The 27061-nt window shown below is 50.7% G+C and overlaps 1 protein-coding gene across 3 annotated transcripts in view; it reads right to left on the reverse strand.

Annotated features, from left to right (window-relative positions):
* The window catches only part of LINGO1 (leucine rich repeat and Ig domain containing 1), a 155767-nt gene that overhangs the window by 49824 nt on the left and 78882 nt on the right, over window positions 1–27061 (reverse strand). For 2 of the 3 annotated variants that reach the window (XM_054272457.1, XM_054272458.1), the window contains one exon: window positions 8000–8085. The gene's annotated coding sequence lies outside the window, so the exon portion shown is untranslated. Of the gene's footprint in view, window positions 1–7999; window positions 8086–12330; window positions 12415–27061 lie in introns of those variants that run through there. The other variant, XM_054272459.1, reaches the window with a different exon arrangement.

Consider the following 27061-nt stretch of genomic DNA (forward strand, 5'->3'; position numbering starts at 1 on the left):
CCAGCTCATCCACCTGGATAACACCAGGCACAGGCAGCTCCAGCAACACTTGGTGAGTTCAATACACACAGGGTGCTGCAGGTTTGGATGCAAGGAGGTCACAAATGGGGTGCTGTGTAGGGACCCACAGTGCCTGGGGAAAAGTTTAAATGAGGAGGAGGAATGGATAAGCACAATTAGCTGTGGTAAAAGCCAAGGCTGTGAAAGCCCATTACCATTAGAGTAATTATTGCAATTATTGTCTTTTCATATTTTTGACAATTCAGTAAGAATTAGCTTAACAGAAGAAAACATTTTCTGCTAAGTGCTGGTGAATCTAAAACAGAGAAATAAAATGACGTTTCACTTTACATCTGGACATTTCCAAGGATTTACCCAGCTCTCTAAAATAAAAGTCAAGGAACTTCCCAACTAAAGTTTTCTTACAAAAGGAAAGCAGCAATTAATTAATAGAGAAAACAGCACAATGAAACCCCAGGACATTATCCTTTTTCTGCTTTTCTGCCCCAAACAAAATTCAGCAAAACAGAAGCAGGTCTCTGGGGACATGGTTCAGCAGTGGGCTTGGCTGTGGTGGGTTAGTGGTTGGACTCAATGATCTTCAGAGGCATTTTCCAGCCTAAACAATTCTGTGAAATCTTGTCCTGATATGCTAAGACAGGCTTGTGTCACCAGAGCTACTGATGGCTTTGGCACGTGGGTGCAGCTGGGGCACCCCCCTCCTTCCCCATGCACCCAGAGAACCAGCACAGACAATAAATGGCTTTAAAGAACAAAGTGTAGAGAAGGACAAAGCTGGAATGAATTAAAAAGAAGTATATAAAAATAACAAAAAAAGAGCATTGCAATTAACTAAACTGTTAAATGAATAAAAAGGTATTAAATAAAATTTCCTGAATGTCAAGTTGACACAGTTTTTTACATTCAGGCAAGGAAATGAGTCCCTTGAGCAAATCTCCCTGCTCCAGGGCTGGGCATTAAAGGCTTTCTGGTGGATGTTGCTGGCTGAGGTGCCTTTGATCTGGGCTGCTGGATGCAGCTCACATCTCCCAGCCAGCGTAGCCCCGAACACAAGCCCTCCTCCCATCCCCACCCAGGACAGCGCTGCGGGGCTGCCCAGAGCCAGGGCTCCATGGCACAGGGCAGCGGAGCCTCTGCAGTGCCATCCCAGTGCCCCCAGCGGGTCTGGGCACCAGGGTGCCCCACACCCTGCCCTGCCAGCTCTCCTCCGAGCAGCGCTGCTCCTGTCACCTCCACCTTCCCCTCTCCCGCAAGCACCAGCAGCAATTTTCCCTCTCTGGGGAAAGCAGCTTTCCTTAGCAGCGTGTTGCCTGTCAAAGGCGCTTCCCTCGGTGCCTCCTGAAGGCAGTGAAACCTTTCTTTTGGGAACGAGGGGAATGCTCCCTCCTGTGGCAAACACAGCGGCAGCCCTATTCCCTGGTGTGGGAGCCCAAAAGGGGCCTGGCTCCCTCGCCCCCCGGACCTGCAGAACAAACATCCCGCTGCTCAGCAGCACCACGCAGGGGTGGTTATTATTTGGGGACATTATTTGCTGCCTGCAAGGTCATTCACGGGAGATAACTGTGCATCCCGAGATGTACATATGTATGTAGATCTGTAATTCTCATGTGCTTTGTGTGTAATAATAATAAATATATAACACAGGAGCTTAACCAGTGAGGTACCAACAAAGACATCAAACGAAGCGATTTGTCTCAGCCAATTGCCTGAGCTGCCTCCGATGTCGCTGTCTGCCACCGACAATGAGAGGCTCTTAAGTGTCCTGGAATTGCACTGTGAGCTCCCCAAAGCTCACACTGCCCCCCCCGCCTTCCCCTCCCTCCAGCTCCTTCCTGTGTTTCTCCAGCAAAACACTTTCTTACGCAAATAAACGTGCAGGGAGGCACAAAAGGCATTTTGTCTAGGATTTCAACACTGCCACGTATTTCTCATTCAAATATTCAGCTGTATCCTTCAGAGATCAAAAGCACAGCACTGAAACGAGGCAAAGCACGAACATCCCAAGCCAATAGCTCAAGCTTCCCTTTCATTCCTGTTCTGGCTGAGGAAGCAGATGAGAATTCCATCACTGTGGTGGCTCCCAGGTGTCACAGGCCCAGGACTCCTGGGCACGCAGGTACAGCTCTCACAGCACCCATCTCTGCACAGAGCTGCCAGTGATTATATTAAAGGCCATTAAAGCCTTCATGGGCACTGCCTGTACAACCAGCGGGTGACCAGGGAGGTGCACGCTGGGGCTGGCACAGCCTGGAGCAGCTGGAGAAAGCTCACTGCTCCCAGATCCTGGAGTGGGGTCCGGCCCAGGGAAGGGTCACCCAGGGAAGGCACAACTCACTGCACAGCATCCTTCAGCACAACCAGCACTGAGGCATCCCTGCCACGTCATACAGGAGAGCTATAAAGGGAGGAATGGATAAAGTAGTGTAATTCTGACCCAAAACACGCCCACAAGCCACTCCTGCACCCCTACCTTTCAGCCAGAGACCATACACACCTGTACTGCACCACAGGCTCAGGTTTATGAACAGGGAGCAGCTTCCCTGCACAGCCAGCTCCATGACTGCAGCTCATCTCCCATCCCAAAGATCCCTTCCCCATGGGAACACCCTGGGGCAACAGGGCTGAGCTGCCCACTGCCCTCCCCACCTCAGTGAGAACAGTGCTGAGCAGGAGCCATGGGCTTGGGCATGTTTACTGTGTAATATATGAACTCATAGCAGTTTTATAAGCCCCTCCTGGCTCAAATCACATTGTAATTCTGAACAGTCTTAAACTCATTTAAATCCTAATAAAAGCACCGCCCTGCATTTGCATTCGCTGCCTGTAGGTCCCTGCGGCTGCCCTGACAGCAGCTCCTGTGGAATTGGGAATGCTGGATGCCATCCCTCACAGGAGGGGTCAGGATGCACACTCAACAGGACAATTAAAAACACAGATGCAAGAAATGGGCCTCCAGACTGACCCAGGATGATTGGCAGAGCAGTTGTGTGTCAAAGCTTCCACAGTAACACGGGAGAGCAGCAGCAGCAGCATGGAAACCTCAGTGTCCCACTCCTCTGGAATCCCAGAGGAGATCCAGGCCAGCTCTGTGCACACACAGGCACAAGGCACCCACAGACTGCACCATAACTGGGTTTAAAGGAGAACAGGGAATAACTAATGAAGCACCAGGAAACAAAAAAGGCTGCAGGTGCTGTGGGGAGTGTGTGCATGAACCACACGGTTTATGCACACACTCTGGGGCAGGTGGGACAGATCCAGCAGGAATCTGCCCTGGTTCCCCACATATCCCAGGGTGCTGATACAGTCTGGGGGCATATCCCACCCTGGGGAGGGCTCTGGGGTTGCATCTCAGCACATCCTCCACCTGGAGCACATCCTCCACCCCAGCACCATTGACACCAAGTGCCAGTCTGGCCCTTCCCTCCCAGCACAGCCCAGCTGTGCTCCAGCTGTGCCAGAGGATGCAGCAGGGGCTGGCTGATGGCAGCCCCATGAGGCCCAGCTCCCACAGCTCTCTCACCCCACCACAGGCACAGCAGTGCTGACTCAGGCCCTGCCCATTGTGTCCCTTCCCCAGAGCTGCTGCCCCACTGTTCCCTGCTCCACAGCCTCTCACCTCCCCTGCAGGTCCAGCCCTGCTCCACTGCCATCCCTCCACCCCAGTGCAGTGCACTGGCACTTGCCCAGTGCTTTATGCAAGCCTGGTTTTGGCAGTGACATTAACAGGCTCCCCTGAAACAGTGAGATTATGAGCTATACCCATCCAGCTACAGAAATACTAATTATTAGTAACTGTATGAGATAAATGGAAATATCAATGATGAAAGTCAATATTATTGCCTCCTTTGTTCCTGTTTGTTTTATTTGTAGATGAAAGGACCACTCAGGCCGTCTCCCCAGGATGTGGCCTGGAGCTGGAACAGCTCCTCTTGGCAAGCTCCTCCAGAGCTGTGCTCTGATAAGAAATCACACTGCACACATGCTTGCAAAGGGCTCTCTAAATCAGCAGCCCTCAAAAGCAGCCATTGTCTTTGATTGATTCATAAAACTGGAGCTGCTTCCATTCCCTGCTCCAGAGCCAGGCAAGGGAGGATTCAAGGAAGGGAGAAGGTGGAGTGTGGGTGGCAGTGATTAATTGTGGAACATGGCACGGCACTGGGAACGCTCCATGGCTTGGCTGACTTTGATGTTCACGCCTTCATCCTCCTCACTTGGTGGTTTAGGCACCAAGATGGGAACCAAGGACCCCTCCCAGGCTCTGAGAGAGATTCTCAGGCAAGTCCCAGGGCCCTGCTGCGGCCGGGTGAGCACTCGCAACATCAACATTGCCTTAATCAGCAAGTCTGCTCCCTCTGCGTGTTCTGACTCAGAGCTGCTGATTTTGGTGACAAGAGACTTTTTTTTTTTTTTAAGCCCTATTAGCCTTGCAGAGCTAACAGAGCTAAGAGCAAGTGAATGGGATACTAATTTTGGATCACACCTCACAGCACTGGGAGAGCACTTCCTAGAGCAGCCTGTCTCCACAGAAGCCACGTGCTCCCCACAGCCATGGGGGGCAGGACACAGCCAGGAGGGAGCCATGGGGTGCAGGGACATTATTCTTGTTCCTAGTACACCTTAATGTGTCACTAAGCTGCCTCCATTCCCTTCCAAGCCCTGAGTCCATCACCAGCAAACATCCACAGGAACAAAGCAGCACTCTGACTCCCAGCTCACCATCTCCAAGGTCAATGCAGTGATCACCTCCCTGCAGTGAATACAAACCATGCCAGCCCCTCAGTGCTAACCAGGACCAACACTCCTGCTGCCTCTCTCCATGTGCAGTGAGAGCAGGAGAAGTGGAAGCCTTGCAGGAGTAATTAGAACAGTCTTTAAAAAGCAGTCAGGCTATCCTTAATATTTCATGGAAGGCAATTTTATTTTTTTTAAAGCTGCTTTAAAACCCCTCCTTGCCCCTTGGAGCATGTCAGGGTGCAATTAAGCAGAAAGTATCAAGGCATAAACCCAAAGAAACAAACTGCCATGCACATCCACCTCCACTCTCACTTCTTCCCTGTGGTTAACATTGATGTGACATCCCAAAGCTGTGTGTGCACACGATATCATCTCCCAGCCCAAGACAAGGGAGAGCTGCCTCAACTGCTAGAAAACCTCCCAGAGTCACAAACACAGTGCCCAGAGTCTTGCCACAAAGAGTCCCTGATGGTCCCCACCAAACCCTGAGCATCAGACACTCTGTAAGATCCCACCAGTGGGCTCTGCAGAGCTGCTGGACATCCAGCAAATGGTGACAGCAACAGCAAATTTGCTGATGGTGACATCCAGCAAATGTACTCATGGTGCCACCCTTGGACAGGGCTCTCTGCCTGGCTTGGTAGATTTTTGCAAAATTAAGAATTATTTTTAATTAATTTAATTAAGAATTATTTTTAACAACAGAAAAATATCTTAATAGCTTTGTCAGCTGTCAGAAGGAGATGTTCGAGAAGAAATCTGTTTTAATCCAGAGAGCCAGGTGGGAACCAGGTAAGGCACAGAGCAGAAATTCAGGGCTTCCCTTGGCCCTACTGGGGTGAAGAAGCCAACCTCCCAGAAGATTTCACAGACCCCTCTTCCTGTGTGACACTCCTTCCTCTAGCCCAGTTCTCTCTCTCAGCTCTCCCAGTCCCACTGTTTAACCACAGCATTTGGGGCAGCTGAAGACAAGAGTGGTCCTGTGTCCCCATTGTCCCTGGGACAGCCCCAACATTGCTGCCACCCCTATATGTCCCCCCCAGCTCATGGGGCTTTTGATGTAACCTTGGCACAAAAACTTGCTTTTCAATAGAATCCAAAACATTCCACGGGGGCTTGGTGGAAACCCTGCTGGCAAGTCCATGGCCACATCATCAGAGCTAGAAACACCAGAGAGGACATGGGGGATTTTTTGGGAGCATTTATGACACATGCAGTCAGAGAGGAAGAGAAACATCCCTCAGAAACCACAGCAGTTCAAAGATCTACTCAGTTTGAACACTAAAAATTCATGCATTAAAAACCCACTCAGGCTCAGAACTAAATAAAGCCTCTGACCACATCACCCAGCCCAAGGTTTGCAGGCTCCTTGAGGAGAGAGCTCCTGTGCCTGCTGGATGCTCAGGCTGAGATCCTGCTCCCAGCACCACATCCTGCTTCCCTCCAAGCTTCTGGGCAGGGCAGGGGTCTGTGGGGTGTTTGGGACCCCAGCTGTGCCTGGCTGCCCTCTTCTTGCACTGCTTAGTGGACAGAGCAGCCTGAGAAACTGACCACACACCCATCTCCCTCATTATCCCAAATTCCTTAGGGAATAACTTTTCTCCTCTTCTCAAAGGAAAAAGCAGAAGGAAAACCAAAACCACCTCGTTTTCTATACACTGCTCTTAGGAAAAACCTTCAGTTTTTGCAAAGAGCACTCTGAAAGAAAAACACCCAAATCCAAACACAGAGCAGATGGTTCTTGGTGCTTATATTTTCAGGAGGACTTTAACCAGCAGGATCATTTCCCAGCAGAATTTTGTTTTAAGAGACAATCACTAAAAATAAATGCACTTCAGAGCTTGCTGTTGAAAAGGTATTTTCACAGAAAACTGCTATTTCCATGGTCCCTGTAGCTGCTCTGTCAGCCCTGACACAGTGGGAGCTCCTCCTTGGAGCATCTTTCACACACAGCTTCTCCCAGGGTCCAATGCACTCAGAGCACCTGTGGGAGCAGGGAGGGATGTCTGGGCTCATTCCTGATTACCATAAAACAGGAAACAGCAACAACAAGCTACAAACACCTCCCTGCAAAGCTGGAAATGCCTTCCACAGGCTCCTCTCACACAGGAATGTGAGGCAAGGTAAGGACAGGTCCCTTTTTGCATGCACCAGGTTGAGCCTATGCAGCCTGCTCTTTGCTTTGAGCAAAGAGCAACATAAGGGAGAAATGACATATCTGAGTGTGAAAGAGTTCTGCCTCACTGTTCTGATTCTCTTTTTCCGGAACCAGGCATGGAGCAGCACCCCTGGGCCCCCCCAGTGAGCCCCTGTGCTCTGCCCAGGTAGGAGTGCCCCTACTCCTGTCAAACAGAGATCCCAGCACACTCCTCCATCTCCTACTACCTTGGACAACATCCAGCTTCAACAAACCCTCCCCCAGCTGTGGCAGATGAAAGATGCTTGAATCATCCTAATTTCTTTTTTTTTTTTCATTAGGAAACCAAACTCTGCTCTTCACCGAGAGATCCTTTTTATTCTCTCTCGAGGACTGACATGCTGGGAAATTGCCTCAGCCCAGTCAGCTCTGATGTTTGCTGTCTCACGCATCTCCTGCATCAGGCTGACAGCTCCCAGAGCCAGCTGAGGCTGGGGATGTGCAGAACAAGCCCAAAGCTGCTCCTGTCTCTTTTAACTGTCCCAGCAAGAGCGCGGGGAGGAGCTGAGCCGGGGGAGCCGTGCAAGGAGAACAGGGAGAACAGAGCAATCCCTAAAGGCAGCGCTTTTGCAGAACCCTCTCGCCCGCCCTCTCCTGGAGGATAAAACTACTCCTGCCCGGCATTCCCGAGCTGTCCACCTGAATCACTCCACGTGGGCAGCGTCTCACCCTCCCTGATGGAACACGAGCTGGAACAAACCCACACAATCCCTTTACAAAGCCCTTTCTCAAAAGCACCACCATCCAAATACTCGTTTTAGAGGTCTCTCCCCCTGGTAAAACACTCCCCTGAGCAGGCACGATGGACTGACTGAACACCTCCCACCTGCCCCAGGTCCCAGCTGGAAGCCATCCCCACCAGGAGGGATGGGAGGCACTCATCTGCCTCACCCCCACCAGGAGGGATGGGAAGCCACCCCAGACTAAAGGGGAAGGAAAAAGCATTTTTACCACAATTTTGGCAATGGAAACCAGCCCAGCCCTGGACTCGGCGCCACAAATGCACGTGAGCATCACATGCAGCAATGCTCTGAGCTCACCTACCTGGGTCAGATGAAGGCAGGATGCTGGGGGATCAGATGCCAGGTGTGCACTGGGCTTTGGCCTCTCCTCTGCTTTCCACTCATGCACTGTGAGCAAAAAGGAAACCAAAATTAGGGCTTTAAACCTGGCATTTGAGAGGCGAGCAGGAGAGAAATTAAAAAGCTGTGAATGCTTTTCCCTCTCAAAACCGAGCTCAGGGAAGCTCAATCTTCATCCAAGCTGATATTTAAAAGTGATAAATCAGGCTTTAACAGACAGAAAAACACAACTACCAAAATTTAGTGGCCCTGCTGCTGGAAGGCCCAAAATGAACTGCTTAAGAGAGCCATTTTCCCACGGAAATAGAGCAGGTCTGTACTTAGCAGAGCATTGATCTGCTGACAGCTACCAGGACAGATTTGGGCCAGAGCACTTGGGAATCATTTGCAGTGATCTCTGAAGAAGCACATGCATGCAAAACCCCTTGGAAAAACACTGTTGTAAGGCACTGCTGCAGCTGATTACAAGTCTAGATGTCACTCACTGGTCAGCACAGGATGATGCTTCCTTCCAAAAGCCTCCCCAGGCAGCTCAGCCCCTGGCTGCATCCCTGTGTCCCGGCCAAATGCTTCACAGAGCACAGGAACTGCAAAACATCACCAAAGGGCTGAGCTGCAAAAGGCTCTCACAGCTCAGGACCCCAGCAATGAGGCTCAAACTGGGGACACTGCACCCCACAGACCCAGGGGGCCTCTCCCACAGATGAGCTGGCATTTGGAGATGCTGTGTTACAGCCAGGACACTGCCACAAGTTCTGGGGACAGCAGGCTGGGCCCTGAGAGATGCCAGGAGCTCGGTGCAGCTGAGCTGGCACAGGCTGGCAGCACTGGGGTGCCCCAGTTTACCCAGCCTGGGGCTCCCTCCCACTGCCACCACAGCTGAGATGTGCTGGAGGTAGGAGAGCTCAGCTGCAGCCCTCCTGCAGGTGGGGGAAGAAGTGCCCCACATTCACCCTCTCCCAGCACAGTTTTTGCTGCTTCAGGAGATGAGGTCAAAGCAGGGGGATGCATTCCTCCTTTCTTGCCATAAAAAACCATTTCTCTGAGTCCTGAGCCACTCCATAGACAGGGGGCAGAGAGGAGCCTCCAGGAGGTGTGAGCACTGCTGGAGGGGCTCCAGTCCCACACGGGACTCTGTCTGTCTGTCCTCCCAGCATAGGGACACAGTGCTGGGCTGCCCAGGAGCCTCTCCCTTGCCCACCAGCTTTCCTGGAGCAGTTATCACCCCCAAGATAACCCAGGAAAAGCTAAAGCATCCATTTCCAGAGGTGCTGAGTGTTCTTGGCTCTCACTGGCTTCAAACCCAGTGTTGGTGCCCCAGCCCTTGGTGAATTCTCACCATCAGAGCCCCCAGAGCAGCAGAGGACCTGGCAGACAGGTGGGCAGGGAGGGCACAGGTGAGGAGGAGGAGGCAGAGCTTGCTCACCTGCCCAGCCCCTTCTGTGCACAGCTCCTGCACAGGCAGGATGTGTGACACCAGTTAATGGTTTTTTTGGGGGTTATTTCTGTCTACTCCTCCTCAGGATCTCATACATAAGCAGATCTTACAAAAATCCCCACTGCTACCAAAAAAAGTCCATCTGTGTCAAAACGTGGAGCACAAATGCCTCTACTTTAGGGGAACAGAACCTGCCCAATCATGCTTCAAAGGACATCTGAGGTCCTAACACTGCTCAAGATCCTGCAGAAGGCATTGGAAAAACGGGAAATTACTTATATTTGGTTTATTTTTTGCTTTCACACATCACTTATTTTAAAAGACTAAAAACATGTTTATGAGTTTAACATATTTAAATGGATCAAAATCTGTTCAGCAAGGATGGAAAACAACTCTCCCACCCCAAACTTCTTGTGGGCTGGGACCTGCTTTTCAATCTTCCACCCACAGCAAATATTTCAGATCCAATTTTAAACTGAAAGGCTGGGGACAGATTGGGGAGAGGACCCGTGTGGGGAACCGTGCCACTGCTCTCCTCATCACCACCCCGAGCACCCCTCACCTAAAGTCACTCAGGGACACCTGGGCAAGGGATCAGCTGGGAACAGGGGACAATAGAGGCATCTGTGTGTGGGGACAGCATCCAGAGAAGATAAAATGAGAAGCTTTCCTTCCTTCCTCCTCCTCCTCCATCAGCAGCTTTCCACAAGGAGGATCAATGCAGCCCACTGTAACTGCACCGTTGTTCCATTTTTAATTAATGAAAGAAAAAACTAATCATTGAATTAAACTTCTCATTACTCCAGCTGAATACCCTCTAAGTAAATTTAATTACTGTACGAATTGGGTTTCTCCCTGCCTGTTTCATTAGCCACTGATAAAGACGGAGGGAGGGGGGGAAAAGAGGGAGAAATGAAAACAGAGAAGGAGAATGAAAGGTGGGAACAGGAAATGCAAACCCAGAGGGACACAATTCTGGAGTTTCAGGGGCTTCCAGTAAGGGCCAGGGGAAAGACTCTCCCAAACAGGGTGGAGGGATTCCTCTGGGGTAAACCCACAGGGACAAGGTCCTGCCACTCACACCCTGGGGTCACAGCCACCTGCAAAACAGCCAACAGAGGTTTGGGCACAACCAGCTCCCCTCCAAACAAGGGCAGACGCTGATTCCAGACCTGCAGCAACCATGATCCCTTCTGATCTCACCCACCTCTGAACAGCCAGGTTTCTTCCTCTGCAACAAAGGCAGCAACCCCCCAGCACTTCAGCAGGGAGGCAGTGCTGACAGAAGCATGGGAGCACGTGTGAGCAGATCTGAACACCTGCTGTCCCACCATGCTCCCAGACACCTGCCTGCAGTGTTTGAGCCTTCCTGCTGGAGTGGGAGTCCTGCACAGCCAGGCTGTGGGCAGCCAGGATGTGCCAGCAGCACAGGAAATCAGCCCAGAAGCCTTCCTGCAGCCCCTCATGTTGCTGCACACATTTTGTTCATGGCATGATTTTGGGGTTTTCCTATTCTCCTTCTATGATTCAGCCTCCATTGCTCCTTCCTGACCCAGGGCATGAGCCAGCACAGCCCCACCAAGGAATCCAGCAGCCCCCACCAAGCACAGCCCCCTTCCAGCACTTTCCTCCACACCCAGCAGTTCTGTGGGGCTGGGAAGGGTCACATTTGGGGTAGACTGGGGTGGAGAGGGTGAGGAAAATGAAAAGCACAGCTGTTTTCTCCAGCTGGGTGGTGGAAGTGCTATCCAGGTGCCAGCCATGATGGGATTTGGGATAAGGGTCACATCACCTCCTCCCTGCCATCAGGGGGCTGAGAGGAGTCCATGCAGCCCACAGGGGCTTGATCTCCCCCACCCCAGTCCCTTCCTGCTCTCCTCCATCCCCAGAGTGATTTCTCCTGTTCAAAGAGAGCCACAAAAAGGTTCTGGGCATAGCAGAAGGTCCCTTCTGCTTCCCATATTTGTCCCCAAAGCGGGTTTTCCCAAAGAGCAGATGGGAAAGCAGCTAACAGGGAGGGAATGGCACTGGGTGAGACCTGCCACTCACCTCTGGCACCCAGCACAGCTCTGGACCCTGGGGCCACCCCCGGAGCCTGGGAGGTGCTGGCTCCAGGTGGGCTCAGCACAGCACACTCTCCTCTCCAGCACGAGCTCTCTGCTGTAGCTAAAATTGGCTCCCACAGGCTTCTGCCATCACCAAAGTCATTGGTACAGCATGTTCTGCCACCACAGGCTCTTCCCAAGCTCCCACTCACAAACCCCCAACGCTGCCTGCCATGGGCCGCGCAGCTCCCACTCCCTCACACGCTTCTCTTTTGTCCTGGTGATTAAACAGAGAAAGGAAAGTCATTCAGGATGACCAAAGTAATTGTTTTTTCTTTGCCAAATTTTAAAGCTGCAGTAATAATTTGGGGCTGAATGAAACAGTTTGTTTGGGCTGAAATGAAGCTTTCATTTTGTTTGTAGGTGGCTTCCCCTCCACCCTGGGGAAAAAAAAAAAAAAAACTAGAAAAAAATCAAAATGAAATGTCATCTTGAAACAGATGGCTGAAAGGTTTCATTTTGAAAATGTCAAAATCAAACTTTTCAGTGTTTCACTTTTTTTTTTTTCCCCAGCCAAAGCCACTTGCTAAATACAACCTGAATTCGTGAGCTGAGTCTGTTGACTGAAACCTGAATTTTTTTGGTGCATAAGCTGCTCCCTCTGAGCAGTTTTCTGCAGGCTGGCACAGGTGCCCCACGCTGTGACCCTGCTGCAGGCCGGGATGCACATGGAGTCAGCAGGAACAGTGCCCTGGAGCAGCCCTTCTGCAGGGGGTGTCCTGGGAAGGGAAGCCAGAGGCCAGCACTCACCGTGGCAGCAGCTCCCTGCAGCTCCTCTGGGGGGGCACAGCCGGGCACTGCAGCCCCGGGCACGAGGGACAGGTGGGTCCTGCCCGGCTCATGGGACCCAGCACCGAGCAGGGGGCACCTGGCTCAGCCCCAGACACACAGCCCTGCAAGACACGAGGAAGGGACAGCATCAGTGATACCTTGGGGTTTTGGTGTGCAGCTTTAGCTTTATATTAAGTGTTACTGGGAGCTTTTCACAGGGTGGTGGAGACAAAACAATCCTGTTCCAGCTGGAGACTCCAGGACTGGAGACTCTTCAAACTTCAGGCCCAAAACATGAACAATGTGAGAAGAGGAGAGCAGGCAAGCAAGCAAGAAGGATGAAACTTCACCATTTGAAGCTGTTAATTGGACAGTTAACTCCTATATGCAAATGGACTAAAACTTATAAAAATGTGAGATCTCATGACCAAGCCCTGTTTTGCTTCCATCTTGGAGCCATCTGGGCACTGCCAGGGTGTGCCCTTTGAGAGCACTTCAGTAAATCTCCACTTTATTCCCCTTAATTCATCCAGCCTCTGCTCCAGCTCCTCAGGGCATCAGCAGCAGTGCCCAAGGATCTGCCCTCTCCCCCAGGGACTGCTCACTCCCACCCCTGGTCAGTGCTCCCTGCAGGAAGCCCAGCCCATGGCACAATGGCCTTTGCCCATCTTGCTCCAGGAGGGACAATGTCCATCCCTGAGCTGGTCCAAAGCACATCCCAGGGATGAGGTCTCACAAGCAGGTCGGTGCTGATCAGATCTTACCAACAGCAGATCCCACAGCCTCTCTGCATGCCCTGGGTGCCAGTCCCCACAACTGCCTTGTGCCTCTGTCCCCATGCAGATGTCTGGGTGACAATGTGACAACGGAGGGCAACCACACACAAGGCTCCCACTCAGCAAGCAGGAATCAGGCTTTGATTGCCAAATTCAACAGTCCAAGAGTTTTCAAGCACATTGCAGCACCTCTAAATTCTGCCTTGAATTTTGGGCCTTGACACACAGAAGGGCATTGGAAACACTTTAAATCTGCTACTGATTCCCAAAGAGCGACAAGATTCCCAGGGTACACTGGCAGAAATACAACAGGCCAGATTCATAAGGGTGCTCTCAAAAAAACCACCCCAAAGCTTTAATCCAACACAAACTCAGTTACAAAAATCTGATTTATGCTCCACAAGAAGCTGGATAAGGAGATCACATGCCACAAAACCATATAAAAGCAGGAGTAGACACCTAAATCCCAACTCCACCAGAGCTCAGGTTAGAAACCTGTAGGTTCATTTCCTTTTCCCTTTCACCTCTGGCTCAGCTCAGGAGCAGCAGCACAGGTGCAGCAGGACCCTCACCCTTCCAGCACAATCACAAACCACAAAATGCCAAGGCTGGTGTTGGAAAACCTGTTTGCAGAGATCACCAGCCTGATAGCTCCCTGAAAGAGGATTAGATGGAGCTTAGACTAAGCATCTCAGCAGTATCAACCCATAAGAAGATGCTCAGCCACTGCTAAGGTAACGTGGAGATGGATTTATCCACTGAGAGGGAAAATCTTCCTTCTGAGAGCCTCTCTCATCCCAGAGAGGGCAATTTGCCGGGTCCTTGGCTCCATGGCCACAGGGGCAGGGCAGGCAGGAGCCTGCTGGATGGACTCACATGGAACAAGAGGCAGACTGGCTCCAAAACCAAGCCTCCTCCCAAGTTTAGGGGGTGGCAATCGGAAATTAAGCCCATCTGTTCCTAAAACATTGCACTAGTGGAGAGGTAAGGAGGCTGAGAATCTGAGCTCCAAAGAAACTAAAAACAGAGAGACAGAGCTGCCTCTCAGGGGAGGGATGCTGCCTCAGGCTCACCACTGCAATGAGTTTGGAGATCTCAACTAAATCTCTTTAGTTTAGGGAGCAAGGGAGGTGCTGCCAGCACCATGTGGGTCCCCTGCACCAGCCCACCCTGGTGAAGGGAGAGATGAGGCAGCTGAAGGGCCCCAAACCTCATGGAAAAACTACAGGTAAGGGAAAAGAGATTAGATATTAGGGAGGAATCCTTCCCTGTGAGGGTGGGGAGGCTCTGGCACAGGCTGCCCAGAGCAGCAGAGCTGCTCCATCCCTGAAGTGCCCAAGGCCAGCCTGCACAGGGCTTGGAGTGCCCTGGTCTAGTGCAAGGTGTCCCTGCCCATGGCAGGGGGTTGTCCCTGAGGGTCCCTTCCAACCCAAAACACTCTGTGATTCCATGAAGGGAAACTGAGGCAGGCACCAGGGTTTGAGAAACTACCACAGCCAAACCCATCAGCAACAATTCTGGCCTGGAAAATTGGCTTTGTCATATGGAATGGTTTCACAAAGAGTATCAAGTGCTCCATCAGCAACAAAGTAGCCAGGTTTTATGTGTTTGAAAGAAAACATTGCCTTTTTTCCCTCCCTCTGAGCCCACTTTTCATTTTAAGTCCCCTCATTTCTTTTCTACCCCAATCTAAACCAACTCTGCTGTCGAGTCCTTGCATTTCTGCCACATTCACTCAAATAATTTCAAACCAAACCTCCACCTTTTCCTCCTGTCCCTTGAAACAATGATGCTAAGCCATTTTTCTGCCCAGTTCCTGCTAAAAGCCAGGCCAGCAGGGTGTTGGCTGGGAACAGAGGCATGGGAAGTAGCAGCCAGGTGGGACTTGGAAGCATTGACTCCAAAATCACCTCTTGGTTCCAGGATGTTCACAAAAGTAATTTTGTGCAGATCCTTTATCCCTGAGAGATGGAAATAACAAGGGAGCAGAATTGGATCAGGCATGGGGAGACAGAAGGATATTTAACAAGCAATCCCAAGCAGCACTCAGGTTACCCAGGGTCAGGGCAGCACAGGCTGATTCCTCCAGCATCAGAACAGGGCAGGAGTACCTGGTCCCTCCTGCTCCAAGTAGTAAAAAATCATATTGAGCAAAGAGTATTTATGAGTATTGAGGGGAAAAAAAACCCCACATGCCACAGGGAATAACGAGGCTTTCTTGTGGCTGGTAGCTGAACAGAATAAATCTATCCACTGGGTATAAATTGGTTAAGCAAAATTCCCTCTCAACTGGAATATTTTGCAAGAAAAATGGCAACAAAAAAAAAAAAAAAAAAGAGAACTCTGAACTCTCATTTCTCTCCTCAAGGTCAGAGCTGTTATCCTCTTTCATGAAGGAGAAAAAAATCACCTTTCACTGGGAAGTTTAGCCAAAAGAATTGAAACATTTGGGATGTGAGTGCATTACTGCCTGAACTGCCCAGCTGGACTAGACTAAATCTCTATTTTACAAGGAGTTATCTTTCAAGAGCATGTGGTGGGGAGGCTGAGGCACCCAGGGTAAAGGAGACAGCAGCCCTGGGACTACAGCAGTCAAGGAGAGCTCTGTGTGTCAGAGCTCAGGATCTAGAGCCTCTCTGGTTATTATGCAGAGGCTGTGCTAAGGTTGCTGCTTTAGTGCGCTGCAGGCACTAAATTAAGGGGACATTTACAACCCACAATGCAGAAGCAGCTGCTAAAGGTGGCCATGGTGAGTGACTTCACCTCTGGGTGAAAGGCTCTTTGACAAAAATCCCAGCCACAAGGAATTGAGATGGGAATTGAGTCCTTCTGTCCACTCAGTGCCCTGGCCAGCAATGCCAGCACATCTTTGGGCACCTGTGGCAGGTGGGGACAGGAGCAGCCTGCTCTGCCCAGTGCCAGCCAGGGGGGTGAGACTGCCCTGTTTGGAGGGGATGCAGAGCCCACAAAACACTGAAGCTTGGCCCAGCTAGCAGAGTTCTCATGCAACAAATGCGCCATCACCACCAGGGCAGTACTCCAAGGGATCTGCTCCCCAAACAAACTCCCAGACCAATCCCTGCCCAGAGTGTGCATGGCACAGACCAACAAGGCAGAGCTGCCTACAGCATCAAGCAGTTTCTGGTGGCAAAACAAGTCCTGGTGCCCGCTCAGCCTTTTTAACTGCACTTAATGGCCAAGCAGGCTGGGGCTGCCAAAAAGGGGGTGACACATGGTGACAGCTCCTGTGGCTCCTCCTGGGAGCAGTCAGCACTGCTCCTTCCCTCCTCCCACACCCATGCCAAGCTCAGCTCACCAGGGCTTTCCACTCAGCACTGCTCCTTCCTCCTCCTCCTCCTTTCAATTTCAGCCCAGGCCAAAACCCAGCGTGCTGGCACAGACGAGCCAGCCCTGCCCTGTGCTCCTCCTCTTCCATGGCCCTGTGGAAGTACCCAGCTTGTTTCCTGATGGAAGTCACCAGGAGCTTTTCCTTGCAGGTCCAGGGACGTCCTGTACTGTGCTCAGCCATGCAGGGAAGGGGATGGCTCTTGGTGGGAGCTGGCACAGACCTGTTCCTGCCCAAGGCAGCACCTCCTGGAAGGGGCCAGGAGAAGCAAGGAAGAGCAGAGATGATCTGACAGACATGCAAAAAGATGAGGAGAAAAGGATTCACTGGGAATGGATCTCAATGTCACAGCACACACCTTGGCTTCTGCTGAGGATTCCACCTGCTACATTGGGGCTGCAATTGGGAGCAGAGGGAGCAGCAGCAAAGGGTGGGAGCACACCCCCAAACACAAGCAGGGCACTTCAGCGTGCTGAGCCCCAGGGAGACTGGCCATCCAGAAAGCACAAGTGGTATCATGCTGACAACCCTGCCAGCTCCTTTTGAGAAAGTTAACTGAATGAATATTTACACCTAAATCCCTCCAAACACTGGGGTTTCCTGCCTGTAGGGATTTACAGCCACTATAACCACTCCTGTTTGCTTGGAGGTGCCATGTGTTGGGGAGATTTGAACTTTCAGGCACCAGGAGCAGCCCAGGCAGTGCCCATGAGCCTCTGTGCAATCGGGCAGTGCCACCCCACACAGGTGTGCCACTCTGGGAGCACGCCTTACTCAAAGGGATTACTCCAAAGAGCCCAGCCAGGAACAGATGGGAGCCTCCTGGAGACCTCTGCTGCCTGCCAGCAGAGCCAAGACCCTGCAGCTCCCCTGTCTTTGGGAACCACGTGCCCAGAGCTGCTACACCTGACAAAGCAATCAGCCAGGGACGAGTTCTGGCTTCTGTTCCAGAGCAGGTCAGACCACAGCCATAAATCTGCTCCTCTGGCCTTTAAATGTGCAACAGGTAGAATTCAGAGGTCTTGAACTCCTCTGATAGATGAGCCCTGAGCCTGGAGGGCTGCCCAGAGCAAGGGATCCTGCCATCTCAACCCAAAGCCTCCAGGTGAGCATGTTGCAGGGTGAGCATCCGATGAGCCATGGGGAAGCCAAAGTCACAGCCAAGGCCAGTGACAGGAATAGAATTGGCTCAGACTGAGCAAATGTAACTTTCCATCACTTTGCAATCAGCTATCCATCCTGGAGGCCAGCTGGCTGCCATGTCAGAGCACCTCCCATCCATTTCAACTGTCCTAAGAATGCCAATGCTACACAAGACTAGCTCAAGAAGACTTGGGAGAGTTATTATCCAAAGCCAGGTGCCTGGACCTGAACCAAATCTTAGGCAAGTGATTAGAATGATTGGCATTTTTTTGGAAAGCAAACTGCTGTGCTGTACCTGCCATCTATCTTCAGAAAACTATTAACTGCACAATCACCAAACCAAGCACACCTGTAAGGCTATGAAAGTGCCTGCAGACTGATGAGGCTCATCCTCACCTGCAGCTCTGGGACCAGCCCCCCCTGTATGCCCCAGAAATGGGCTGCAGGATCAGGGATGGGATACTGAGTCATGGGGATGAGTGTGGAATTGCTGGACTGGGATGACTTTCACCCTGTGGGTGATGTGATGAGTTTATTCTGGCTGGGAACAGATTGTCACCAAACTGCCTTTGCTGAAGATCTGGAGTCAGGTCTCACCCAGGCCCCTCTGCTGCAATGGGACACTGCAGCACCACCAGCCAGCAAGGTGCTGTTCTCCCCCTTTGACTACACATGCCAAAAATAGTCTGTTTTCTCTCAGAGCCAAGGACACTAAAAGCAGCAACATTTCCAGGTGAGCAGAGCACAAGAGCAGCCACTGAATGACACCCAGCAGCTCCTCCCAGGGCACACATCCCCTGCTATGCTGTCCCCACTCCAGGGCAGGGTCAGGAGCAGGGAATGCTGATCCCAGGCTCACTGGGGTGTCAGCCCAGCTTTCCTGCATGCCAGGGCAGGGGGCTGCCCATTCTGGTTCAACACCAGAACCCCAAACTCAGCTGGTTCAGGTTTGAAACCTAATCCCAACTCCAAAATTACAGATGAAGGGAATGAAGAGAACAACAAGCCCTATTCAATGAATCAGAGCAGATCCAGCACCCCACATCACCCAAAGGATGAGCAGCCCAGGATTTACAGACTGGGGACACTGTGTGGACTCAGGGTTATCTTGCATGTCCTTGTTCCTGGAGATTCCACTACGCAGGAGCCCCTCAGAAACTCAGGGAGGTCACACAGGTTTATGTCCTGCACATCCCCAGCCATGCCAAATGCTCAGCTGGGGCTCCAGCACAGGAGCTGCCAAACCTGCTGCACACCAAGAGGTTGAACTGCGCTTAGATGGGGATCCCAAACAGGGTAAAATCTGCATTTAATACCTATTATCCTAACATCTCCCCATCTGTCCACATCCCTCACATGCCTGTAACTGCAGCATGCCAGGGCTGCCTCATATCAATGGCACTTTAATTTCATCATTCCCAACTTATTTAGAGCAATTAGGAGGCAATGAGCACACGCCAGGGGCCAGGATGCACTTGAATAGCATCCAAGGGTTACCACAGTATCACAGGAGACTTTCAGATGGAATTATCAGTCTGAAAAAAAACTTAAATAAAAAGGAAGGCAGTCCCCAGAGGGAGGATAAGGTTCTTCTTGGTCCGACAGGTCCCTTTTTAATTTGAAATCAACTGACAATTATAAAGAGGTGATATTCCTCATTTAATTAGTGAAGAGACAGCCTCTCAGGTTGGAAGACAGAGATAGATGCTTTGCCAGGGCAACTGGCTGAAGAAAGGATCAGGGGAGCGAGGCTGGGATTCCTGCAAGGGCAATTGCCTAATCCCACTTCAGGCAAGCAGGTTTTGCTGTTGACTTTTCTGGGAGAAAAGGGAAAAACCTGAGCCATTCTGGAAACTCTGGTTGGAAAGGCGAGGAAAAAAGTGAGCTGTTTCTCCCTAGTGATTTCTGGGTTTCTCCCTAGTGATTTCTGCTGGGTGCTGGGAGCGACCCACAAAGCCAATGCCACCAAGCAAGCTACCAAAAAAAGCCAGCCAGCCTGCAGCCTGGCTTCCCAGTGGCCCCATTTCATGGAAGGCAGGTGAGGTGCCAAAGGAGGGGACAGCTCCTCACTTCTGATTTAGCCACAAGCCCACACTCCTCCCTCACAGGCTCTTTAAATGCCTGCCTGTGTGAGGAAAGCAGTGGCCTATTTTCCTCTGAGCAGCTCCACCTCGAGCACAGCGCTCAGGTCTTATTTAGGATGCTTCAGACACATCCAGAGGGACTCTGGGAACAGTCTGTGGAAAGAGAAGACTGAGTGGGCAACCTGAGTCACTTCATTGCTTACAGAAGTGTACACAAGCATCTTCCATTTGAGCACAGCCCAGCACAGCTCTGCTGGCTCTGGGGACCAGAGGCAAGTGCATCTTCTCCAGCAGAATGGCTGCACAGCACCTTTCCCACCCAGGCTCACAGAAAGAGGGATCATCCCCACAGCTCCAGCCCAAACCTCTGATCCTGGCAATCCCTCTGCAGCACCAGAGGAGCTGGGAGCTGCTCTAATCTGCTCTGATGGTGAGCTCTGCAGAGGAGATTAGCTTCCTCCCGAGGAGGAGGAAGCAGCACAAGGCTGGGAGGGGAGAGGTGCAGTGCACATGCCCTCGAGGGATATTTTTACAGCTGGCTGCAAAACTCAGCTCTGAGCCCCTTGCCAAAGAGCCTGACTCATGCAGACAAATCAACCCAGCCCCATCTCCTGCACATGGGGAGGACGAGACAAGCACAGGAGTAACTGGAGACCCCAGACAGAACACAGCCAGCCTTTACCCTGAGCCCTGGCCCCAAGGAAGTCACTTTGAGCTGTCAAACACCTCTGCAGAGGCCCCAGGAGCTGGGGGCTGAGGCAAAGCCATGCCCTGCCATGGGGAGCCCCTCACATTACTTTTCCTCCTCAGTGCAGTAAGTGGTGCTGTTTGGGCTCTGAAAGCTCAAAAGCCCTGCTCACCTACCCAGAGGCACAGCCCAGCTCACACAGTGTGCTCAGCATCCTCCCAGTGCAGCTCTGCCTTCATCCAGGACAGGAGAGCAGCCATGGGCTCCCACCCTGCCTCACTTTTCTCTTCAGGCTGGTTCACAACAGCACCCTGCAAACTCTGCCTGCCTGGGCAGCCTGAGCCAGCTCAGAAAAAAGCTCCTCTCATAACTGCTGCAAGATGCCAAAGGCTCCTGCTTCTGCCCTGCAGCGACCAACAGCACTCCAACCTCTTTCCATTCATTTCCCAAGGGATAAAAGCCACTAAGTGACATCCAGCACAGGCAGGATCATCTCACAGGACTGCTGATGCTGTCAGCAACCACATGCACATCAGCTCCCTGGGGCAGCAGGGAAGGGAGCTCGTGGGAATCCATGGAAAGTGCCAAAATATGAACTGCTAATAAGATGTATTTTCAAATATCACCACATTATGATCTATTGATCTCACACTAGAAACTTGACTTTTTCTGTGTAACATTAATTTATGTCACTTGCACATTCTGGGAACAGCAGATTGAATGAGTGCCATTACACTAAAATTAGGTACTGCAGTTATTAAGTGCCAGGGGCCCAAATTGCTGAGGTGCCAATCCAGAATAACAGCACCCCTACAACCCAGAGGGAGCACCCACCCACAGGGGAGCCCCAGCTCCAGTGCTGAGTGTGGGACAGGGGCACAAGGGCACAGAACAGGCTTTGCTCTTGGGCAGCAGCCCTGCCAAAATGGGCACAGGGAGGAACAAGAGCCAAGTCCTGCCCTGCAGCAGGGGAATGCCAGGCAAGGCAGTGTTTCCAACCCCATCCAACACTCAGCTGAGGCCTGGTGACACCTCCTAGGCTGGCTAAAGCCCCACAGAGCACCTGCAGCTCCTCACAGAGGTGATCTGAAACCCACCAGCCCAATTCTGGTAGGAACTCTAGAAACAAGTTGTCTAGCAGAAGGCTTTCACAATAGCTGAAAATGCTCCAATGGGACTTTGGCCAAATATTTTGCTCCCTTTTAAACCAGGGCCAATCCACAGTCATTTCTAATGATCCCACTGCCTGCTTTTCAGAGTGCTCACAGAGACAAGTTGTCACCTTTAGACCACTATATCAAGGCTGAGAGCATCAAGTGGGGAAGATGATGGGCTTGGAGAGGAAGAACATCCTTCCTTTGCTCCACTTGAGCTGCTGATGGGTGTGCCAGAGCTCTCTAAATGGCATTACATTAGTGCTGCATAGAAGCAATAAAGCCCTAAAACACCCCATTACATATTTACTGAACTACACATCACACAGACTGTCCCCAGGACACCACACCAGCACTTGGAATAACAAAGCCAAGGGCTGTAAAAAGCACCAGGCTGGGCAGACACCCGCAATGCACGCAGCTGGGGTCAGGGCACACACAGGAGCTGGGCACACAGAATATTCCAACCATCACATCTAACCAAAGAAAGCATACAAAGCACTGTCTCCTCTGCCAGAAACCTGCCCAAGTCACAACTGCTGAGCACAGAGTCTGCAGAAGAATCAGCATCCAGGGTGAGACCTGCTGCTGTGCCAGTGCTCAGTCCTGGCACCAACATGCACTTTCCCCCCGCTGCTCTGGTTTCACTCCCAGAACTTAAATTTTTACTGCTAAGCTCAATGAGTTGTCATTTCCAAATGCCTCTTGCCTACAGGAAAGGGGGCTGCACAAAGTGCTCTTTGGGGTTTCCCAGTGGCCAGCACTGGGGCACAGGGCTGTCACAAAGCCCTCAGTGTTGCATTGTCATGACAACTTTGGTAAGGTGAAATGGTGCGGTGGCTTTTAAAAGACCTTTTTCTCCCTCTGCTCCTGGCACCTGGCATATGGCAAGATCACTGGCCTTGCTCTGCCACCACAGAGGCCATCAGAGGCACCTTGGCTGGAGAGGTGAGGTCTCCCCCAGGCAGCAGCCTGTGGCAGAGGACAAGCTGACAGATGTGTTGGGACAGAGCTGAGGACTAAAAGGGGTCAGAGGCAGAGAGGGGAGACTCCCCTCGGTGCTAACTCTGGAGAAATGGAGTCAGTTTGGGAACTTTTGGATACATGTTCCCCACCCCCCCACAAGGCACAGGTTTGCTAAATCAGCACAGCTTTGCATGAGAGCTTTGCCCTTGTTAGCAAGTAGGAGGGGCACAGGAAAGCCACAGCTGACTCGGAATGCACTCTCAGCTGCTGGCAATTAGGAATGCACCCCGAGCCCCAGCAAGTGCTCTCACAAGGTCTGTGCTCCCTGCCTGCGACACCTGGGGCACAGATCCAGAGCACAACACTGAAACAACCTCAAACAGGCCCCTGGCACCCAGCTCCCTGCTGGGGGAATCATGGCAGGGGCCTGCCAGCAATGCTAGAGAACATCCTGACCACAGGCTTGCCTCTCTCTTCATAGAGATGCAAGTAAAGCCCAAGTTCTGAAGGCTCCTTCTGTACAAGGGTTTCTCCAGCCCTTCCTGCAGAGGTGCAGCCAATGTGCCAACCCACAGAGGCCCTGGCACAGCTGGAAAGCTCAGCCCTGCCCCAGGAGCACATGCAATGCAGCCCCCAGCCCCTGCACTCAGGCACACACCAGGGGCTGGCAGCCAGAGATGCAACGCCCGAGAAGTTTGGTGAGTTATTGTGTCCCCACCAAATAGCTCTGACCTTTTCAATATTCCATATTTTTATTGGCTGCCCATTTCCCCCCAATCCCCACAGGCTCATTAGACAGCGAGCAGCTCCACAGCCAATGCTATTGCACGACACTGAAAAGGTCAGAGACATGGAGGCTGAGAGAGCCCTCTCCGGAGGGTGCTTGGAGCAGGACAGGAACACTCCTCAGCCAACACAAGCTGCACACCCACCAGCACCTGCTGCCCAGGGACCCTCTGAGACAGAGCTCCTGCTGCAGGGGTCCTGAGGATGCACCACACCCATCCCTGCTCCCAAACACACCAGTGCTGCTGCAAGGGGACCTGGCCACCCTGGCACAGAGCCTCCAGTAAAACCTCCTGTCACAAAAGCCCAAGGCAGGGCTGTGTTCCTACAGCACAGAGAGCAGCAGGAAGGCTGCAGAAATGCCCTGACTGCTGCCACAGCCCCGAGGCTGCTGCTTAGGTAGGGGAAGCACAGAGATCATTTTCCAGAGCCTCTGGCACACACACACAGGACAGAGAAGGCAGCTACCCAAGGTGATTATTAGCCATCTTTGGTGGATGTGAAAAATGCATATATTACAATTGGCTTTTTGCAAATATTAAAATGAATATTCTATGTGTTAAGTTAGAAAGTTATGCTGTATTAATTTTTTTAAGTAGTGTGTTAAATATAGTTTTATAACAATGCTAAAATAGAAACTATATATGTGGGATATTTTTTAAGAAAGGAATGAGGTACTCGCACCAGATAGCAGCCACAGGACACCTAAATCTTTCAGAGAAAGAGAATTTATTGCTCCATTATCAGAAGAAATCAACTTCTTCCCACCTTGTTCAGCCCTGAAGATGCCATTAGGATTAATAGGAAGAAGCTGACACTGACCAGACAGAATTCTGTGTTTGAATGGAATTTATGCATCATATATGAGGTGTATGAATATGCAACAGGCTGTTGTTTTTAAGGGTTAATCCTCTGTTAATGTGTGTCCTTTTTCAGGCTCGTGCTGCCCAGAAAGAGGTACCCAGACATCCATAACTCTTTGTTTCTATTGTCTCATATTGTCCTAATCCAAACTGTCCAAATAATTATTACTCTAACTATATTGCTATTTTTATAACCATTTTATTACTATTAAACTTTTACAATTTTAAAAATAAGTAATTAGCGTTTTTCACAGTGTATGTAAGAGGAGACAGTGAGTCCAGGCCTCCCTCAAGGCATTCAGGGGGATGAAGGGAAAAACCAGCCCTGCTGGCAGGCAGCAGGGTCAGCACACAGCTTCCTCCCAGCCTTTTCTCAACCCCAGTCCAGCAAAGCCACCTTTCACAAAATAAAGCAGGACTCCCCCTCTGTGTAACACTGGCACTCCCTCTGCCTGCTCCCCAGGCAATGGGGAGCCCCAGGAGTGAACCCTTCTCACAGACAGAGGCTCCAACAGCAGGAGCTCCCCTCCTGTGGGGCCAGAACTCACCAGCTGGCAGCAGAAAGGTGTCCCCAGAGCAGCAGGGCGCAGTGCTGGCTGTCCTGTCAGGGAGGGCAGCCCAGGAGCAGAGGTGCCCTCTGTGATGGGGCACATGCCCATGGCTCCAAAAACAACAGGAGGAGGTGGGAGCTGCAGCCAGGTCCCCAACAGCAACAAACGAGGCCACAAAATGCACAGGCTGGAGCCCCAGAACACATATCCACCTACCATGGAGCTCTGGAAGAGGGTGAAGGGGCCAGTCCTGAGGTTAAATAGGGCTCTGAGCAGGTGTGGGTGATTAGGGCAATTAGGGCAACAGCAGCTGTGACCAATTAGCTTGACTCGTGCCAGCTGAGCTCTCTCTCCTGAGCTTCTTTGTAAATACTAAAACACACCCAAAAAAAGACCCCGACCCAGAGGTAGAAATAATAAAAGACAAAAATAAAGAGGCAACAGCCAGAAACAGCCCAGGAGAGAACAGGAGAAGGAGACAGAGCTGCCCGGTGGGGGAAGCCCTGAGGATGAACACCAGGGGTTAACACTGAAACATCTTCAGAAGAAGGGAACATATCACTGCTCTGGCAACACTACTCAGATTTTTCTAAAATAATGTTACATTTTTTTTTCTTTTTAAAAAAAATGGATCTGGGCAAAGGAGTGCCTTGACATTAGTGACAGATGGAAACGAAAAATTTTTGTTTGGAAAAAAAAAATCTTCATCTGAGTCACACATATGCAGAAAGGAAAAAAACTTAACCCCTCCAGAGATTAGCTGCATCATGGCAACAAAGAGCCAAATCCCAAGAGACTTCAGGGACACACCCCTGCCCTTCACATCACTAGAGACCACAGCTGGAAGGAGCAGAGATTGGTCTGCCCGACAAAAAGGTGTTTTTCTTCCTTGCTGGTGAAGGCCAACCCTCAGCCCTCCCTGTCACACCAGATGGTTTTGCTTGAGAAAGTTGTCATCCCTCAGCTGTGGCGGTGGCATGTCCCAGGAGCCACATCATCACCTTCTTGGCTGCACTTGGCCAAGCCCAGCCCTGAGTGCAGGGACCACAGATGTAGAGAATACATTGCTGAGGGAATTGATATTGTTAGGAAAATTAATCCACAAACACCAGAGGTTTATGTCCAAAAAGGACACAGAGGAGTCTTTTACTTTATTCCAATAAAGTGAGAGGCCATGGGGCGTTCCCCTGGGATCTCTCCAATTTTGGAGGATGCAGCCTCCTTTTTATCCCAATTTCCTGGCCTCATTTCATTTCTCTCTTTCCCCATTGGCTGAGGTACTTGAGAGGTACTGACTCCCTGATATGCCTGATACGAAAGATTTCCCTCTAATCTATAACCCTCCCTTTTAATTTTTAACTCTTATGGAATCTAAGGGGTTCTCTTTCCCATTGTTTCTTTCATCTTTCAATATCTAATTTCATTTATCAGCAAACCTAAAGTTTATTTGTAAAAGCAAATATCTATTTCCATTCACCAATCAGTGTACTCCTTCCCGTTGTTTCTTTTATCTCCCAGTGCTGGTTTTATCTACCAGCAGACCCAATATAAATATAAAGTTCATTGCTGAAGAAGTTAATATGAAGTTCCAATGTTAGTTGAATGTTCTATAGTTATGTCAATCCCTCTTAGGTGATTGTTCAATATTTTATAGTTGTATAAGATCCCCTTTACTTGTTAGATGTTTGTAGTTATGTGAATCCCCACTGCTCCCACTCTCATCTAAGATGGCAAACCACCCGAGACCATGGAGGAGATTACAACCTAACACGCAAATATGAAACTCCCATAAGACTTGGCAGAAAAGGATTACCTAGAGAAAACCCCTAGAACAATGAACCACCATGCAAATAAAGAATTGAAACAACACCTGTAACCAGAGAGAACATAAGACAACATCAAAGACCCTAGTCAGAATTTTTCACCTTCGTCACCCTGAGAGGAATGGTGGATTTGTCTTTCCAAACAAGCTGTGGGTCTGCTGGTAGATAAAACCAGCACTGGGAGATAAAAGAAACAGTGGGAAGGATTCTGATTGATGAATGGAAAAAGATATTTTCCTTTACAAATAAACTTTAGGTTTGCTGATAAATGAAATTAGACATTGAAAGATGAAAGAAACAATGGGAAAGAAAAAGCCCAAATTCCATAAGAGTTAAAAATTAAAAGGGAGGGTTATACATTAGAGGGGCATCTTGGTATCAGGCATATCAGTGAGTCTGTATCTCTCAAGTACCTCAGCCAATGGGGAAAACCCCCTAAATTCCCTAAAAATTAAAAATTAAAAGGGAGGGTTATAGATTAGAGGGAAATCTTTGGTATCAGGTGTTCTGGGAAGTCTGAACCTCTCAAG

This window comes from Melozone crissalis, unplaced genomic scaffold (genome assembly GCF_028551555.1).
Source record: "Melozone crissalis strain CALT ecotype California unplaced genomic scaffold, PUWL_Pcris_2 ptg000014l_1, whole genome shotgun sequence".
In the NCBI taxonomy this organism is placed as follows: Eukaryota; Metazoa; Chordata; class Aves; order Passeriformes; family Passerellidae; genus Melozone; species Melozone crissalis.